This window comes from Oncorhynchus clarkii, chromosome 10, assembly GCF_045791955.1.
Source record: "Oncorhynchus clarkii lewisi isolate Uvic-CL-2024 chromosome 10, UVic_Ocla_1.0, whole genome shotgun sequence".
NCBI classification, from domain to species: domain Eukaryota; kingdom Metazoa; phylum Chordata; class Actinopteri; order Salmoniformes; family Salmonidae; genus Oncorhynchus; species Oncorhynchus clarkii.
This window is the reverse complement of record NC_092156.1, coordinates 44,594,789-44,613,127: the sequence shown is the minus strand read 5'-3', so window position 1 is coordinate 44,613,127 and position 18,339 is coordinate 44,594,789. Positions and strand designations below refer to the sequence as shown.

Below are 18,339 nucleotides of genomic sequence, written 5' to 3'. Positions count from 1 at the left end.
ACATTATTTTGTTTATATCTCCTGCCTTGGTATAGGCTCTGAAATTAAATAGGCTCAAATGTGATGTCACACTCCTAATCCTATTGCACAGCAGTACTACAGCCTACCCACACTGTCACACAGGCTACTGTCAAGGCTACCGTTCTATTTACTTTAGAGCATGCCTGGCTATTAAATTAGTGATTGATAAATGGTAGCCTACTACTTGCTGTGAAGCAGGAAATCATTTAAATCCGTCATGTCAGAAAAGGAGAGATGGCCTGCAATATGATTTAGGCCTATATAAAAGTCAAATAAAATACAATACGACATGCTGTTATGCGCGTATCTTCTTACCAACAGCAAATGCCTTTGCTCTGTCAGGCCTACGTTTAAATGCTTTTATTAGTCTGGCATTATTCTAATTCCAGTGCATCAAACACCTCACATTTCCCCCAAACGAACAATAAGCCTATTTGCTTGCAGTAGTTGATCAACCTTCTAGAAGTTGTGCACATGGATGGTTTGAGATTTGCGTGGAGATGTACTCACAGGCACTTTCCCATCAAGTATAAAATAAATACCAACCTTTTTGCATGAAAAATGGCTCAAGAGTGTATTTTTTTATGTGCATGCACGTTTGATAAATGAGGCCCCAGAGCAAGCAAAATCAAATGGCCTACTTGTAGATGAGGCAGCAGAATTGGATAGAAAGCATGTTCTGTCTGCATCACATCATCACTTTGGAGGGAAGCCTTTCTGCACCACCTGGTCTCAGAGCATTTCGGATTATTCTGTAGGTAAATCCGAGACACTCCGTTTAGTATGATATGTTAGGTTCATATGGTATGTATTCATTTTTGGATGTCCATCACCCATTTTGTTTGATATGCTACGAATTACAATTCCCATTATATGTTATAATTTGCAAAATGTACAATGTTACGTATCTGCTAAATGTATGATATGTTACGAATTCTAGCTAGGTGGCTAACGTTAGCTAGGCTAGGGGTTAGGGTTAGTGGTTAGGGTTAAAGTTAGGGTTAAGTTTAGAAATTAGGTTAAAGGGTTAAGGGTAGGTTATGGTTAAGGGAAGGGTTAGCTAAAAATGGTTAGGGTTAGGTGAAGGGTTAGCTAAGTAGTTGCAAAGTAGCTAAAAAGAGGTAAGTAGTTGAAAAGTTGCTAATTAGCTCAAGTTGTCCACAATGAGATTCAAACTCGGAACCTTTGGGTTGCTAGACATGAGTGTTATACGCCCACCCACACCAAACCTAACATATCATACTAATCTGAGTGTCTGGGATTTACGTTACCTATACAAAGGTCTAGTCTATGAGACCAGGCTAGTCTGCAGGCTACAGAGTGCTCATTGCCAGCCGGGTGGCGAGGGCTATGCACAGACATTTGTTCTCAAAATGAAAAAAGGCTGTTACATTGTTTTTCAAATAAACAGTACTTTCATAATTCATTTATAACACACCAAATTCCTCAGCAGGAGGCATGCAGGTAGAGGTGTAAATTGGGGTTCAATGTATTTACACAGCGCTGGTGATGATGGTGACAAAATGTACAATTCAATTATATTTACAAAGTTCTAGACTTCAACGTTTCTATACAAAAGAAAACATATCTCAGGCAACACCTGTACAACAACCTGCATACAAGGCACGGGTAGGGGTCTACCAGGCTCAGCTCAGATACTGCCTCCCCTTGAGCTACCCAAAAGTGATCTGCCGAAACATTCCCAAACGGACACTTTATATGCAAGAAGCCACACCTATTCTGGCACACATGCCAGGTACATGGGGTGGCAGGTAGCCTAGTGTTTAGAGTGTTGGACTAGTAACTGAAAGATTACAAGATCGAATCCCTGAGCTGACAAGGCAAAAATCTGTCTTTCTGCCCCCGAACGAGGCAGTTAACCCGCTGTTCCTAGGTTGTCCTTGGAAATAAGAATTTGTTCTTAACTGACTTGCCTAGTTAAATAAAGGTAAAACGTTGTTTTAAAAAAAAACATTTATGGGTGTTAAACAACATTGGACAAGATGGAGAAACTGGACACGTTCTCCAAAGACAATTAAGAAAATGACAAAACTGGTAAATATAATTAAATAAACCAAGCTTATTAGGACAAGAGTCAAACAGTATTTGAGCACTCCACACGTTTCCACTAAAGGAATGAGAATGGTATGAATGTAATAATATATTGTTTGAATGTACAGAAATGACCATTAACCAAACATTCTAGATTTGCCCTTCCAGTTTCCAAAGTGGCCTTTTTGGGTGGTGGTCATTGTTGTTCCTCACAAATATCGTAATAAATTCAGCAGAATATGCTACATCTGTTTCCCATAATATTGAAGGCAGTGTGATGATACAGCTGCTTATCTTAAGACATACATCAAACTAGGCCTATCTGAAATCAAATCCCACTGTCACTGTTCTACTTACCACGGTTGTTGTGTTTACTGCCATAATGGTCTATTTTAGTGCATGCTGATACAATAGTCATAGACTCGGTGTCACCAGCAATCTACTAAAAAGCTGTGGCTGTTCAAATGATTTTGGTAAGTTCATAAGAACGCATTATCAAAGGTTTTGTTACTAATACGGTCAGAAAAATAAAGGTGTCAAAACTAAAAACTGAATTCACTATTATAATGTCTGTATGATACATGTTGTAATTGGAATACTATAATCACTATCTAATTGGGAGTATGTAGGCCAACACATCCAATTGGGTTTCAGTTTGACATAGCAGAGCTGCCCTCGATGCAAGTTGTTTCATGGAGGCTGTGATAGACAGCGTTACGTTCCCTCTACAACTGCTACTGAGGAAATCAAATCAAATCAAATCAAATCAAATTTTATTATTTGTCACATACACATGGTTAGCAGATGTTAATGCGAGTGTAGCGAAATGCTTGTGCTTCTAGTTCCGACAATGCAGTAATAACAAGTAATCTAACTAACAATTCCAAAACTACTGTCTTGTACACAGTGTAAGGGGATAAAGAATATGTACATAAGGATATATGAATGAGTGATGGTACAGAGCAGCATAGGCAAGATACAGTAGATGGTATCGGGTACAGTATGTACAAATGAGATGAGTATGTAAACAAAGTGGCATAGTATAGTATAAAGTGGCTAGTGATACATGTATTACATAAGGATACCGTCGATGATATAGAGTACAGTATATACGTATGCGTATGAGATGAATAATGTAGGGTAAGTAACATTTATATAAGGTAGCATTGTTTAAAGTGGCTAGTGATATATTTACATCATTTCCCATCAATTCCCATTATTAAAGTGGCTGGAGTTGAGTCAGTGTCAGTGTGTTGGCAGCAGCCACTCAGTGTTAGTGGTGGCTGTTTAACAGTCTGATGGCCTTGAGATAGAAGCTGTTTTTCAGTCTCTCGGTCCCAGCTTTGATGCACCTGTACTGACCTCGCCTTCTGGATGATAGCGGGGTGAACAGGCAGTGGCTCGGGTGGTTGATGTCCTTGATGATCTTTATGGCCTTCCTGTGACATCGGGTGGTGTAGGTGTCCTGGAGGGCAGGTAGTTTGCCCCCGGTGATGCGTTGTGCAGACCTCACTACCCTCTGGAGAGCCTTACGGTTGAGGGCGGTGCAGTTGCCATACCAGGCGGTGATACAGCCAAATTGAGTGATACTGCTGCTGAAGGGGAGTACACGTTATGTAGCCGTCTTAAACAAGACAGTTTGACAACTTTATACACCAGGAAAATGGCTCAAGTTAAATGTCAAACCAAATGTAGGTCTAGTTCTCCACAGTGTTGTGGCTCTTACCTGTTCTTGTCCTCCTAAAATCCCAATGGAAATCCTAGAGTTCCTTACAGGGTTGTTAAGATGCCACCTCTGATACGCCTTGTCGTGTTCTACTGGGATGTTCCAACTACAGCCAAAGGGTTGTGTCCTCCTATCTGTCCCCTCCCTATGACAACAGTCTGCATCCTTCGACTCCTACTTAATAGCTCTTTGAGTCCCACGGTAACGTCGGCACGTTTTAGTGACCCTTTTAAACACGGTGTTTGAGCTACAGACTTCTGCATCTGCTGGTGCCAACCATTAGCCTGTGCAATTAATGGGGGCTGAGCTAGAGCAGTGTTTGTGAGACAATGGCAGATCCCCAAAACTGTTCTTCTCACAAAAATGCCTGTAAAGTCTGAACAGTTAGAACCTCAAAAATTATTATGACTCCACTACGAAAAGCTGAGACTCACTCAAACACGTATGTAATCTGTTCTGCTCTATGACACTCACGAGCCACACAAGAGTTGCTAGAAGGTAAGGTTTCTTCTACATAGAAGATCATTGGACCTCCCAGGAAATAGTGTCTGTAATACTAAAATAAGCTCACATAGTTGCTGTCACAAACTGTCTAGTTTAATTTCCAACTGAGCAAACAATTTCTGTACTTACAGCAATCTTTTGAATTGAATTTCTATCAGGTTTTTGCTTGGCGGACAGGCCAGGCTCCAGGATGACATGCCTGAGACGGCATTTTAAATCCATGGGGGGTCACAACTAGTATTGTTTTAGAACCCTAATAACACAAGTTAGATTGGTCCTATACTGTTCAAATGTGCAAATGTTTTATCTGAAATGTAGCCATACACAAACTTTGCTTTACATAATAATAAGAAAGATAAAGTATCTATAACTATTTTGATTTTTTTTAAATACACATCTATTAGTTCCAAACAGGACAATCAACAATTTCAGAAATAAAATGTTCTTGTTGTTTTTCACACATACCCTCCCAACCCTAAGATAGACAAAACCATCATAACCAAACACTAACAGAAAAAAACACATTTCTAATAATACAAATAAATAAAAAGTTTAATATGCAGTCGCAGATAGATCAGATTACGCTTCATCTCACTGTGGTTTCCCCGAGTCAATATTCACATAAGAAAATAGAGAATATGCAGATCTACAGTTACAATGCCTCTACAATATCACCAGTTTGCAAAAACTCACCAAACTGATTTGAAATATTATGAAACTCTGGGGCTTTCTTTTTCACTATATAAGTACATTTTTCTAGAGCCAGGCTTGAGGTTAATTATTTTAATCAATAGCCAAGTGAGGGGGAACTGACATACTTCCAGTGGAGAGCAAATTAATGTATAGCTTGTAATAGACAGAGGTCAACCATTTCTTCTCTCTCTTATGTAAAGAGAAATTCTCTGGGTAAAGATTTAGGATGCAAAGTTTAGGGATTAGTGGTATTGGAGTAGAGGTAATCTCAGAGATGTAGCGCAGTACTGAGATCCAAAACTTTTGTATCTCAGCACATTCTGTCACGATCGTTGTAGAAAGTGGACCCAAGCGCAGCGTGAGTAGAGTTCCACATATTTATTGAGGTGAAACTTCAAACAACATATAAATAAACTAACGTGCAGTTTGTAGCGCACATAGCACTAAACACAAACAATATCCCACAACGCAGGTGGGAAAAGGACCACTCTAAGTATGATCCCCAATTAGAGGCAACGATCATCAGCTGCCTCCAATTGGGAACCACACTCACACCAACATAGAAATTAAAGACTAAAACACCCCCTAGTCACGCAAGGACGTAAAACAGGGGTGAGAACCCCGAGGGCTCTCTATGGTCAGGACGTGACACATTCCCACAGGCAATGATCTAAGGTGCCTAAATGTGTGTTACTATTAACACACATGTCTGGGATATTAGGGTCAAATTTGAGAAGCTTAACAGGGATGATACACACTACTGTGAAAAATACGGAGGGTACTGGGCAACAGAGGACAAACAGCAGAGAGGCTAATGATCTTGGAGTGGAGCAAAGTGGCCCGGGCCTTACTGAACCCCTCCTGGAGATCCTGGTAGTCTGCGCAGCTGGAGCCAAGAGAATCCCAATATCACGGGAACCTGTGACGACTCCACCAACAGGAATTTGATCGTCTCACTGTGGTTTCCCTGACATTCGTAGGTTGACGGGGGTGGTCTGGTGGGTGACCCAGCCTATAGAGCGCCCGTCCAGCACTCTAATACCCATGGGAATGGAGAGGGGTAGAGTGGGAATGCCCAGCTCGGATGCCAGGGTAACGTTCATGAGACTCACATCGGCCCCCGAGTCGATGAGTACCTGGAGAGACTTGGACTGGTCGCCCCACAGCATGATGGCATGGAGAGGGGGGTGAGTAAGGGGAGAAGAACAATTATCTTTAAGACCCACCAGTGTACCGACTCAAACGAATGAGCTTGAAGGGACAGGTAGACAAAATGACCGGCAGTACCGCAATACAGACAACTCTGGGTCTCAAGTCTGCGTACTGTCGTGTCTTTGGCTATGCCGGATTAAGTGATATGACATGGTATTCTATAAAATAATTTAAATTGAACAACAATTCCATGTGAATCCGATAACTCTGATGTGTAGACTTTCCACTGTAGAGTTTATGTCATCTTATCATTGATGAGAATGTCTCAGATGACAACCGAACTGACATCATATTCATTAAGTACCACCGCCTATGTTCAATTGGTCGGATTACCAGAATATAGTTCATTTCCCCCCACCTTCTGATATTCCCAGAATCTCTATGTTGACCAAGGGGTTTTCAAAATGTAACATCAGTAGGGTAGAGAGAGGAAAAAGGGGGGGAAGAGGTATTTATGACTGTCATAAACCCAACTCCAGGCCAACGTCATGACAGTACTGAGCTGTATCGGCTCAGGAAGAGGTGAATCGGCTTCTCCGGAGGTTCTTGGAGGATACGGGTAAGCCCAGATCCTCTTGGGGACGTAGACGTCGGGGACTTCATCAGATGCAAGGTGAAATCCCTGAGTGAGCGATTGGGACCGCAATCGGACCTCTTCTCCCTCCTACGTTCCATTGATCCGGATGGTTAAAGCGATGAGTGAGTCGAGATCCGTCTGTAGTTCTCGGGCTGCCAGCTCATCCTTTACCTCATCCGATAATCCGTGCAGGAACATGTCAAACAGTGCTTCTGGGTTCCAGGTACCCTCCTGCTAGCGTGCAGAACTCCACCGCATAGTCTGCCACACTGAGGGTGTCCTGCAGAGGAGATGGGAGGAGATGGCGTTGCGGAGCTGGTCCGAGGCCTGCTGGGTCAGTCATGGCCAGTTCGTACCATCAGGTTTCAGGTAAGACCCAAGTGCAGACTGTGTAGAAGTAACAATGTTTATTGTAGCAACAGGGGCAGGCAAACGACAGGTCAAGGCAGGCAGTGGTCGGTAATCCAGAGCCAGGCAGAGCGGTCAGGCAGACGTGCTTGGAGTCAGGACAGGCAGGGGTCAAAACCAGGAGGGCGAGAAAAGAGAGACTGGAAAAAGCAGGAGCTGAGACATAAAACATTGGTAGGCTTGAACAAACAAGACGAACTGGCACAGACAGACAGAAAACACAGGTATAAATACCAAGGGGATAAGTGGGGAAGATGGGCGACACCTGGAGGGGGTGGAGACAAGCACAAGGACAGGTGAAACAGATCAGGGTGTGACAACTCGTTACCATGGGTTCATAATTTGTTGAACTCAAGGAGTTAATTCTGGTGTGATTTTATTACCAAGATATGTGAAACCTTGTTCTGTATTCACAAATGGATGCTGTACAACTGGATTCAGTCTCTTTTTCTTGTTGAGGAAAATAATGGAAGATTTGGTTTTATTAACTTCAAACCTAAAAAACTGACCAAAGTTGTGAAATCAAATTGTTAGTGGCAACTTCTACAGTGGGGTCGGTATATAAAATCTTACTCCATTTACAGAAGTAGTTCCCAAACCCAAATCTCTTAAGCACTTCAAATAAATAAGAACACTCAACTCTATCGAATGCCTTCTCTGCATCAAGTGAGAGTATGGCAGTATCAGGGGACCCTTCACACATGTTTAGTAACCTTGATGTTTTTCATGAAGACATTTTGGTCTTGGTGTATTAGATATGGGAGCACTCTATCCAATCTCCTGGCTAAGGTGTTAGCAATCATTTTTGAGTCGGAGTTCAGAAGAGAAATCGGTCTGTAACTTTATCAGGCTTCAGAATAAGAGTGATTAAAGCACTCCTTCGAGAGGGGGGGGGGGGAAACAACCTTTCTGAATGGATTCAGCATACTTTCCCAAAAGTGGACCTAGAAGTGGTATCCTTAAATATGTTATAAATAGCTATTGGGAGCCCATCTGGACCAGCCGCTTTACCTCCCTTCATAATGAAAATAGTATCAAATATTTCAACACCCTCCAATTTCTTTTCCTAATGCAATTTTGTGTCTTCTGAAATAGAGGGAAATCAAGACCATCCAAAAAGGATGTCTGATTAGTTAAGTTCTCAGAAGATTCCGTTGTAAAGTGTGTTGTAGTAGGAAGCAAATGTTTGTTTTATTTCTACAGGATACATTGACAATTGTCCTTTAAATTAGGAATTGCATTAATGGCTCTGTCTGAATTTAACTTCTTAATGCACCAGGCCAGCAATTTCCCAGGTTTTTCATTGAGAAGGACTGTTTCAGCCTCGTTAAGCTTTTCGCAGCCTTTGAGGTGGAAAGTTCTTCATGCTGATCTTTAAGAGCAAATCATTCCTTTGTTTACTTCTACTGAGTTATCCAATAAAACTTCCCTCTTCAATTCTCTGATTTTGCTGTCCAGCTCTCTCATTTTCAGATTTCATTGATTTGAAACTGGTAAAATATTTGCCACTTAATATATGCTTTGAAAGCCTCCCATCTTGTACTCGCTGACGTTTGGTCAGTGTTCAATGTAAAATAAACATCTACAGTTGAAGTCGGAAGTTTACATACACTTAGGTTGGAGTCATTAAAACTCGTTTTTCAACCACTCCACAAATTTCTTGTTAACAAACTAGTTTTGGTAAGTCGGTTAGGACATCTACTTTGTGCAGGACACCAGTCATTTTTCGAACAATTGTTTACAGACAGATTATTTCACTGTATCACAATTCCAGTGGGTCAGAAGTTTACATACACTAAGTTGACTGTGCATTTTAAACAGCAGGCAAAATTCCAGAAAATGATATCATGGTTTTAGAAGCTTCTGATAGGCTAATTGACATCCGTTGAGTCAATTGGAGGTGTACCTGTGGATGTATTTCAAGACCACAATTAGTGGAATTAAGACATTAACATCACATCACATTAACAACAATGACATTTACATCACAGAAAAATCTGAAAGATGTATTGAAGTAAAAAGCAAAAGTCTAAACTATTCATTACATAAAAAAATCAGTCAAACAGCCAGTAGACTTAGATGAGGGGAAACCAATGAATTAATCATTCTGGCAAGACGCCCAGGTCCATAAAGGTTGTAGCTTACCATTTAGAAGAGTTGCAGCCTCCTCCATGCAGTGCTGAACCTTATAAGAAGTTTCTGATTCCATTCTCCTTCCTGACAAATTTTACTTGTCAAGTCCCTCTCAAACGCCAGCTGGACAAGCTGGGATTTTTGTTGATGTAACATGCTGTGTCATGCTGTGTCTGTGCTCACTGAATACGTTCTTCCGGGTGGATAAGGAATGGCGAGTCACAATAAACTCCCCTTCTCTTGGTTCAGTTTTGGTTAGATCCAACAGGTCGTCAGGTACTGGTGCCTGGTTTAATGGAGGTGCAGGTGCTTGTTGTGATATTACCCTCGTGCTGCTGGTGCAAGGCCCTGGCTCTTCTTGATGTTGTTAGTCAGCAGGCAGCTGGGGGATGGGCAAGGATTACACTTGCTGTAGGCACGGGTCAGCAGGCTGCTCAGTGAGCTCGGCTTCGCTCTCGTCTCGACATGGTGGTCATTCGTTTTTTTGTTCTTGTCAGTGCCCAGACAATTTTGGCTATCCATGCTGATCAAAACTTAGCAAGCTGTAATTATTCAGCGTGCCGCTAGTAGTTGCTAGCTAGCCTATTATTAGCTGTAGCTGTCTGCAAAAGTGAACACATTTCTTCCCTCTCTGTGCGAAAAAAAACGGTCAATTTGACCCCGCCCTGGGTGGGATCCAATGAGCTTCCAAAACAAGGTAATGAAGGTGCTACCTTATGACAGTGCGTGGCTAGGTGCCCAATCAGAAGGTATTTTGGTATTTTGACTACTAAATGTTACATAACTACACCAGTCATATACCATTTGTTATCTTATGGGGAAACAAAACAGTGTGGCACACATTCCATCCACCTCCCTAAGATCCATGTTGTCAGATCTTATTTTTTGATTGACACTTGTCATTAAAAGTCATGAATGCAAATTGTTTTGTGTTCTACTTGTAGCCCTAGCTGTCCTGATAATTAAATGGTAAAACACGTCAATGCAAGGTTAAATATGAGGGCAGAGCAGCCAGATTTATACAATTTGTGAATTTCAGGTTTTTCACCTAGGATACACCGCAATGTTATGTTCCACTCCTAGGAGGATTGTATCCCCCCAACACATTCATATACACACACACTGACTGAAAAAAGGTCTGACAAGTTTTTTGGGCAGTTGGCATCATGCTAAGTGCTGTCCCCCAGCCAAATTCCTGGCTAGTGAGGTAAGATGACAGATACAGTGCCTTGCGAAAGTATTCGGCCCCCTTGAACTTTGCGACCTTTTGCCACATTTCAGGCTTCAAACATAAAGATAAAAAAACGTATTTTTCCTCCTTGCAAAACAGCTCGAGCTCAGTGAGGTTGGATGGAGAGCATTTGTGAACAGCAGTTTTCAGTTCTTTCCACAGATTCTCGATTGGATTCAGGTCTGGACTTTGACTTGGCCATTCTAACACCTGGATATGTTTATTTTTGAACCATTCCATTGTAGATTTTGCTTTATGTTTTGGATCATTGTCTTGTTGGAAGACAAATCTCCGTCCCAGTCTCAGGTCTTTTGCAGACTCCATCAGGTTTTCTTCCAGAATGGTCCTGTATTTGGCTCCATCCATCTTCCCATCAATTTTAACCATCTTCCCTGTCCCTGCTGAAGAAAAGCAGGCCCAAACCATGATGCTGCCACCACCATGTTTGACAGTGGGGATGGTGTGTTCAGCTGTGTTGCTTTTACGCCAAACATAACGTTTTGCATTGTTGCCAAAAAGTTCAATTTTGGTTTCATCTGACCAGAGCACCTTCTTCCACATGTTTGGTGTGTCTCCCAGGTGGCTTGTGGCAAACTTTAAACAACACTTTTTATGGATATCTTTAAGAAATGGCTTTCTTCTTGCCACTCTTCCATAAAGGCCAGATTTGTGCAATATACGACTGATTGTTGTCCTATGGACAGAGTCTCCCACCTCAGCTGTATATCTCTGCAGTTCATCCAGAGTGATCATGGGCCTCTTGGCTGCATCTCTGATCAGTCTTCTCCTTGTATGAGCTGAAAGTTTAGAGGGACGGCCAGGTCTTGGTAGATTTGCAGTGGTCTGATACTCCTTCCATTTCAATATTATCGCTTGCACAGTGCTCCTTGTGATGTTTAAAGCTTGGGAAATATTTTTGTATCCAAATCCGGCTTTAAACTTCTTCACAACAGTATCTCGGACCTGCCTGGTGTGTTCCTTGTTCTTCATGATGCTCTCTGCGCTTTTAACGGACCTCTGAGACTATCACAGTGCAGGTGCATTTATACGGAGACTTGATTACACACAGGTGGATTGTATTTATCATCATTAGTCATTTAGGTCAACATTGGATCATTCAGAGATCCTCACTGAACTTCTGGAGAGAGTTTGCTGCACTGAAAGTAAAGGGGCTGAATAATTTTGCACGCCCAATTTTTCAGTTTTTGATTTGTTAAAAAAAGTTTGAAATATCCAATAAATGTCGTTCCACTTCATGATTGTGTCCCACTTGTTGTTGATTCTTCACAAAAAAATACAGTTTTATATCTTTATGTTTGAAGCCTGAAATGTGGCAAAAGGTCGCAAAGTTCAAGGGGGCCGAATACTTTCGCAAGGCACTGTATGTTATCAACTGCATTCCTGGGGCCGTTAGGCTCTCCAAGGTGCAGGGTGCTGAGAGGGGAAGTATTGAAAGAGCCAGTAGAGGAATTGGGAGGAGAGCCTAGTCCCACTCTGTTGGATCAAAGGAGTCAGGCCGTTCCCGTCTCTTCTACTGATAACAATAGTTAGCATACCTGTTTAATAACAGAGCTAACAGTCCCAGGATACACAACAGCTGTTTGGATGAAACCACAGAGATGTATCTAAGAACATATATAGCCCTTGGTTCACTCCAGACCTGACTGCCCTTGACCAGCACAAAAACATCCTGTGGTGGACTGCACTAGCATCGAATAGTCCCCGCGATATGCAACTTTTCAGGTAAGTCAGGAACCAATACACGCCGTCAGTCAGGAAAGCAAAGGCTTGCTTTTTCAAACATAACTTTGCATCCTGTAGCTCTAACTCCAAAACGTTTTGGGACACTGTAAAGTCCATGGAGAATAAGAGCACCTCCTCCCAGCTAGCTGCCCACTGCACCGATGCTAGGTGACACTGTCACCACCGATAAATCCACAATAATTGAGAATTTCAGTAAGCATTTCTCTACGGCTGGCCATGCTTTCCTCCTGGCTACCCCTAACCCGGCCAACAGCTCCGCGCCCCCCGCAGCTACTTTCCCAAGCCTCCCCAGCTTCTCCTTCACCCAAATACAGAAAGCAGATGTTCTGAAAGAGCTGCAAAACCTGGATCCCTACTAATCAGCTGGGCTAGACAATCTGGACCCTCTCCGCCTTATCTCAGCTCACTGGTCACGATACCAACACCCACCCGTAGCACGCGCTCCAGCAGGTATACCTCACTGGTCATCTCCAAAGCCAACACCTCCTTTGGCAGCATTTCCTTCCAGTTCTCTGCTGCCAGTGACTGGAACGAATTGCAAAAAGCACAGATTTGGAGACGTATATTTCCCTCACTAACTTTAAACATCAGCTATTTGAGCAGCTAACCGATCGCTGTACATAGTCCATCTGTAAATAGCCCATCCAACATACCTACCTCATCCCCATATTGTTTATATTTACTTTTATGCTCTTTTGCACACCAGTATTTCTACTTGCACATCATCATCTGCACATCTATCACTCCAGTGTTAACTTGCTAAAGTGTAATTACTTCGCTACTATGGCCTATTTATTGCCTTACCTCCTCACGCCATTTGCACCCACTGTATATAGACTTTCTTTTTTTTCTATTGTGTTATTGACTGTACGCTTGTTTATTCCATGTGTAACTCTGTGTTGTTATTTGTGTTGCACTGCTTTGCTTTATCTTGGACAGGTCACAGTTGTAAATGAGAACTTGTTCTCAACTAGCCTACCTGGTTAAAACCTCTCTGGGATATGTGGGACGGTAGCGTCCCACCTCGCCAACAGCCAGTGAAAGTGCAGGACGTCAAATTCAAAACAACAAAAATCTCATAATTAAAATTCCTCAAGCATACAAGTATTTTACACCATTTTAAAGATACAATTCTCGTTAATCCAGCCACAGTGTATTAAAAATACTTTACAGCGAAAGCACCACAAACGATTATGTTAGGTCACCACCAAGTCACAGAACAACACAGCCATTTTTCCAGGCAAAGAGAGGAGTCACAAAAAGCACAAATAGAGATAAAATGAATCACTAACCTTTGATGATCTTCATCAGATGACACTCATAGGACTTCATGTTACACAATACATGTATGTTTTGTTCGCTAAAGTACATATTTATATTAAAAAAATCTCATGTTACATTGGCGCGTTACGTTCAGTAGTTCTAAAACATGCAGTGATTGTGCAGAGAGCCACATCAATTTACAGAAATACTCATCATAAATGTTGGTGAAAATACAAGTGTTATACATGGAATTAGAGATATACTTCTCCTTAATGCAACTGCTGTGTCAGATTTTTTTTTTTAAACGTTACGGAAAAAGCAAACCATGCAATAATCTGAGTACAGCGTTCAGACAACAAAGCAGCCAAAAAGATATCTGCCATATTGTGTAGTCAACATTAGTCAGAAATAGCATTATAAATATTCACTTACCTTTGATGATCTTCATCAGAATGCACTCCCAGGAATCGCAATTCCACAATAAATGTTTGAATTGTTCGATAAAGTTCATCATTTATGTCCAAATAGCTTCTTTTGTTGGGGCATTTGGTAAACAAATCCAAACGCGCGTTCAGGTCCAGCCGAACATCGGACAAAAAGTTAAAAAAGTAATATTACAGGTCGTAGAAACTTGTCGAACTAAGTACAGAATCAATCTTTAATATGTTTTTATCATAGATCTTCAATAATGTTCCAACCGGACAATTCCATTGTCTGTAGAAAAGCAATGGAACGAGAGCTAACTCTCTTGCGACCGCGCCTCACGAGCCTGTGGCACTCTGCCAGACACCTGGCTCAATCCCCTCTCATTAACCCCCACCTCACAGTAGAAGCCTCAAACAAAGTTCTAAAGACTGTTGACATCTAGTGGAAGCCTTAGGAAGTGCAATATGACCCCATTTACACTGTGTATTGGAATGGCAAAGAGTTGAAAAACTACAAACCTCAGATTTCCCACTTCCTGGTTGGATTTTTCTCAGGTTTTCGCCTACCATATAAGTTCTGTTATACTCACAGACATCATTCAAACAGTTTTAGAAACGTCAGAGTGTTTTCTATCCAATACTACTTATAATATTCATATGTAACAGAGTAGCAGGCAGTTTACTCTGGGCCCCTTTTTCATACAAGCTACTCAATACTGCCCCCTTGTCAACAAGAAGTTAAATAATAATACTTTTTATTATTATTATTTTTTATTTATTTTCTGCCTGATTGCCTTTAGGGTTTTCTATTGAGATGTTATCCCCCCCCCCCCAAAAAAAATGTGAGCACTGACAGACTTCCAGGAATACAGTCTGGTTCCCTTTGGTGTTTCGTCATGCACTCATTGTCTGTGAAGCTGACTGTTTATTGACGGCTGGTTGCTCAGTCTAATGAAGCGGAAAGTCAGTGCCATATTAAAAGTTAATATGTTGGAAATACAGCAAAATATCGGCTTAGTATACAGAGCCATGTACTGTCTTGATGAGGTAGCATTGGTAATTGGATAAGCTGTGTGGTCATCCACATAATGTAGTGGTCTGGTGGGACTTGTTTGACCTGAGACAAGCCAAAAACTCCAGTGGGCGAATGTATCAACCATACATTTCTTACTCAATTCTGGCGTACATCGACAACATACAGTAGGCATGTTTCTAACAATGAACTTAGCCTAAGATGCTTTTGGGAAACCAGGCCCAGTGCAGTCCAAAATGTGATTTTCCTATGTTTAATACACATTTTCCACACTATGAAAATGATGATAATGCATTTTTAGTATAAGAGTTGTTTGAAAAGGCCGCCTGAAATTTCAGCCTGTTTGGCAGGATAGGGTTTTGGCTTGCCTGGTGATCTCACCAGGTGATAAATTGGTCTATAGACCAATGACAAAGAGAGTTCCAAAACTCTCTGCCAATAACAGCTAGTTTTCTGTTTTCCCCTCCCCACTCAGACCACTCCCAGACAGTCCTAGCAACAACAAAAAAGGAGAGACATGCCCTGCAATATGATTATGCTTTAGGCCTCTGTATATAATACAAGTAAAATACATATATGAGGCGACATGCTGCTAAGCAATCTTCTTACCAATGGCAAATGCATCTGTTTTATAATCAGGCCTACTTTTAAATGTTTTTATTACCTAACATTATTATAATTCCAGTGCATCAAACACCTCCATTTCACCCAAAAAGAACAACATTTGCTTGCAATACAGTTGATCAAGCACTAACAGTTGTGTGTACTGGTGGTCTTAGATTGGCATGGAGATAAGCACACTTTCCCATCAAGTTCAAAATGTATATATCAACCTTTGTGGGAAAACTGGAGCATGCAAGGTTTGGAATCTTTTTTTGTGTGCACCTTTGATAAACGAGGCCCCAGCAGACAGAGATACACCCTGTCTGGCTGCCTGGCCTGGGCTGGGCTGGGCTGGGCCAGGGGACAGTCACACAACTCTGAACATGGCTGCAGCAAATGAGGTCATATCCATGCTGGAGTGAAACACATGGCCTGAAGAGGTTCCCCAAATAAAGGGAACGCATCTGGATGAACAAAGATGGACCATCTGATATCAACATCACAATACCAGTAAGACTTGTGATGTTGCAACCCAATATACTGTAAGCTAAGCATGAACGAATGAGGATGCATGATGAACTTACTGTGCATGTAGTTTCTGCAGTCCAGCTTAACTCTCTCAAGGGTCCAGTTATAGATTGCGTAACCAGTGGTGTAAATTACTTAAGTGAGAATATTTTAGTGAGAATACTTTTTTTTACTGTTTATATTATTGAAACTTTTACTTCAGTACATTCCAAAAGAAAATAATGTACTTTTTACACCATACATTTTCCATGACACCAAAAAGTACTGTTTACATTTTTTTAATGCTTAGCAGGACAGGAAAATGGTCCAATTCAGGCACTTCAAGATAACATCCCTGGTCATCCCTACTGCCTCTGATCTGGTGGACTCACTAAACAAAAGTGCTTAGTTTGTAAATTATGTCTGAGTGTTGGAGTGTGCCCCTGGCTATTATGCCGTCTCGTTTGCTTAATTTAATGAATTTTAAATCATTCTTTGATATTGATATAATAATGTTTTGATATTTAAGTATATTTTAGCAATTACATTTACTTTTTATACTTAAGAATAAAACCAAACACTTTTTAGACTTTTACTCAAGTAGTATTTTACTGGGTGACTTTCACTTTTACTTGAGTTATTTTCTATGAAGGTATCCTCAAGTATGACAGCTGGGTATTTTTCCACCACTGTATGTAACGCAGCGTGACTAGTCCTCTCCATGCTGATGTGACGGCAGTGCACACTCTAGGGTACCCAGATATTTACGAAAACCACACTGACTCACTCCAAAAAACGTCATTCACACTAATGATTATACTTACAAACAGAACTTCTTACACAACAACTCTCAAAAATGTCCCTCCATTAACATTCTCACCATTAATTGCGTACACAAGGTCAAGGTCCTTGTGTCATCCATGAGAAAATGAATAGGAAGTCGCTGCGTCATATCGATGCTGGTTCATTCCCAGACATCTTGTGGTGAATATAAAGCTCCTGTCATTCTGTGGAGCGTTGTGTTCAAAGGCAAACAACGCACAGCCCTCCACTTGAGTACTGGCAGAGATGTGTCCCATGAACGGCTATTTATATCTTAATCAGCCTGCGCCCTGTTCATCAGTCTGAGAACTACCCATAACTCCTGTATGCTTTCCAGTTACACAGACAATAGACATTAAAGCTGTAGGAGTGTGAATGTGAAGTCACTTTTACTGTGGTTGCTACAGATTTAACTGTTACTCCTCTTTTGGTAACTTGTGTCTGGCCCTGCCTGTGCCGGTTAAATACCATAAGACACGATTGTTAGCTATAAACCCATTTCCCTTCTAAATGCATGTCATGGGCAACCACAGCTGAAACCTATAATCAGCAGTTCACACAAAGCTAAATCATTGTACGTGTTTCAGTAATTGCAGTAATTATAGAGTCCAGACCTCGGGTCCTCATGCCAAGCTCTAAGTGGATTCATTCCAACCTAAGGTAATATCCTGAGGGAAACTTCGGAGGGAGCCAGCTACTAACTAGATTGTTCGATGAGTATTTCGCCCCTATACCCAGGTCGGTCGACCGATGTGCACGTCAGGACCACTGTGGACCTCCACCAGAGTTTCCTCTGGCTTCGCCCTGCCCAGGCATAGTTCGTAAATTCCATCTTTATGCACTTTTCTCTCTGCACTTATTCTGAATAGTATGCTATTCACCCGCTATTCGTTTGGGGGTGGAGATCAAATAAATGAAGGTGTGGCAGAGGTATGTCAACAGATATACTGTATTCTGATCTTGACTTTGTTCCCTCATTATTCGACCACCTTTATGCGAGGCGAAACGATGAATAAGGTCGAGCAACCTGCCGGTTTCAAGTGGAACAGCATCTATTTAATATTTTTTTATCGATAGAAATAAAGCCTTTCTCCATGCACCGTAATTTACAAATTGATAAGAGCTAGGTCAATGAGTAAGCCGTTTGGATAAGGGGATTGTACATATAAATGACAATTGTTTCAGATCTATTTTACATTATGGTCACTGGAAACAAATGTGAAAGCAGTCATATGGCAGCAAACTGAATCCACTCTCACATCGGTACCTGGTTGCAAAGGGCATCAATATCTTAAGGGGGTGACTCTCCCATAGACACCAATGCGATAGCAGCTGGGTCTGGTGTACTGAGTTCATTGACTTTCA

The 18,339-nt window shown here is 41.5% G+C and overlaps 1 protein-coding gene across 1 annotated transcript in view; it reads right to left on the bottom strand.

Moving 5' to 3' along the window:
* The window catches only part of LOC139418561 (calpain-5-like), a 34,789-nt gene extending 17,576 nt beyond the window's left edge, over positions 1–17,213 (bottom strand). The window contains exon 1 of the mRNA XM_071168123.1: positions 17,033–17,213. The gene's annotated coding sequence lies outside the window, so the exon portion shown is untranslated. The remainder of the gene's footprint in view (positions 1–17,032) is intronic.
* Between the last annotated feature and the right edge of the window lie 1,126 nt (positions 17,214–18,339).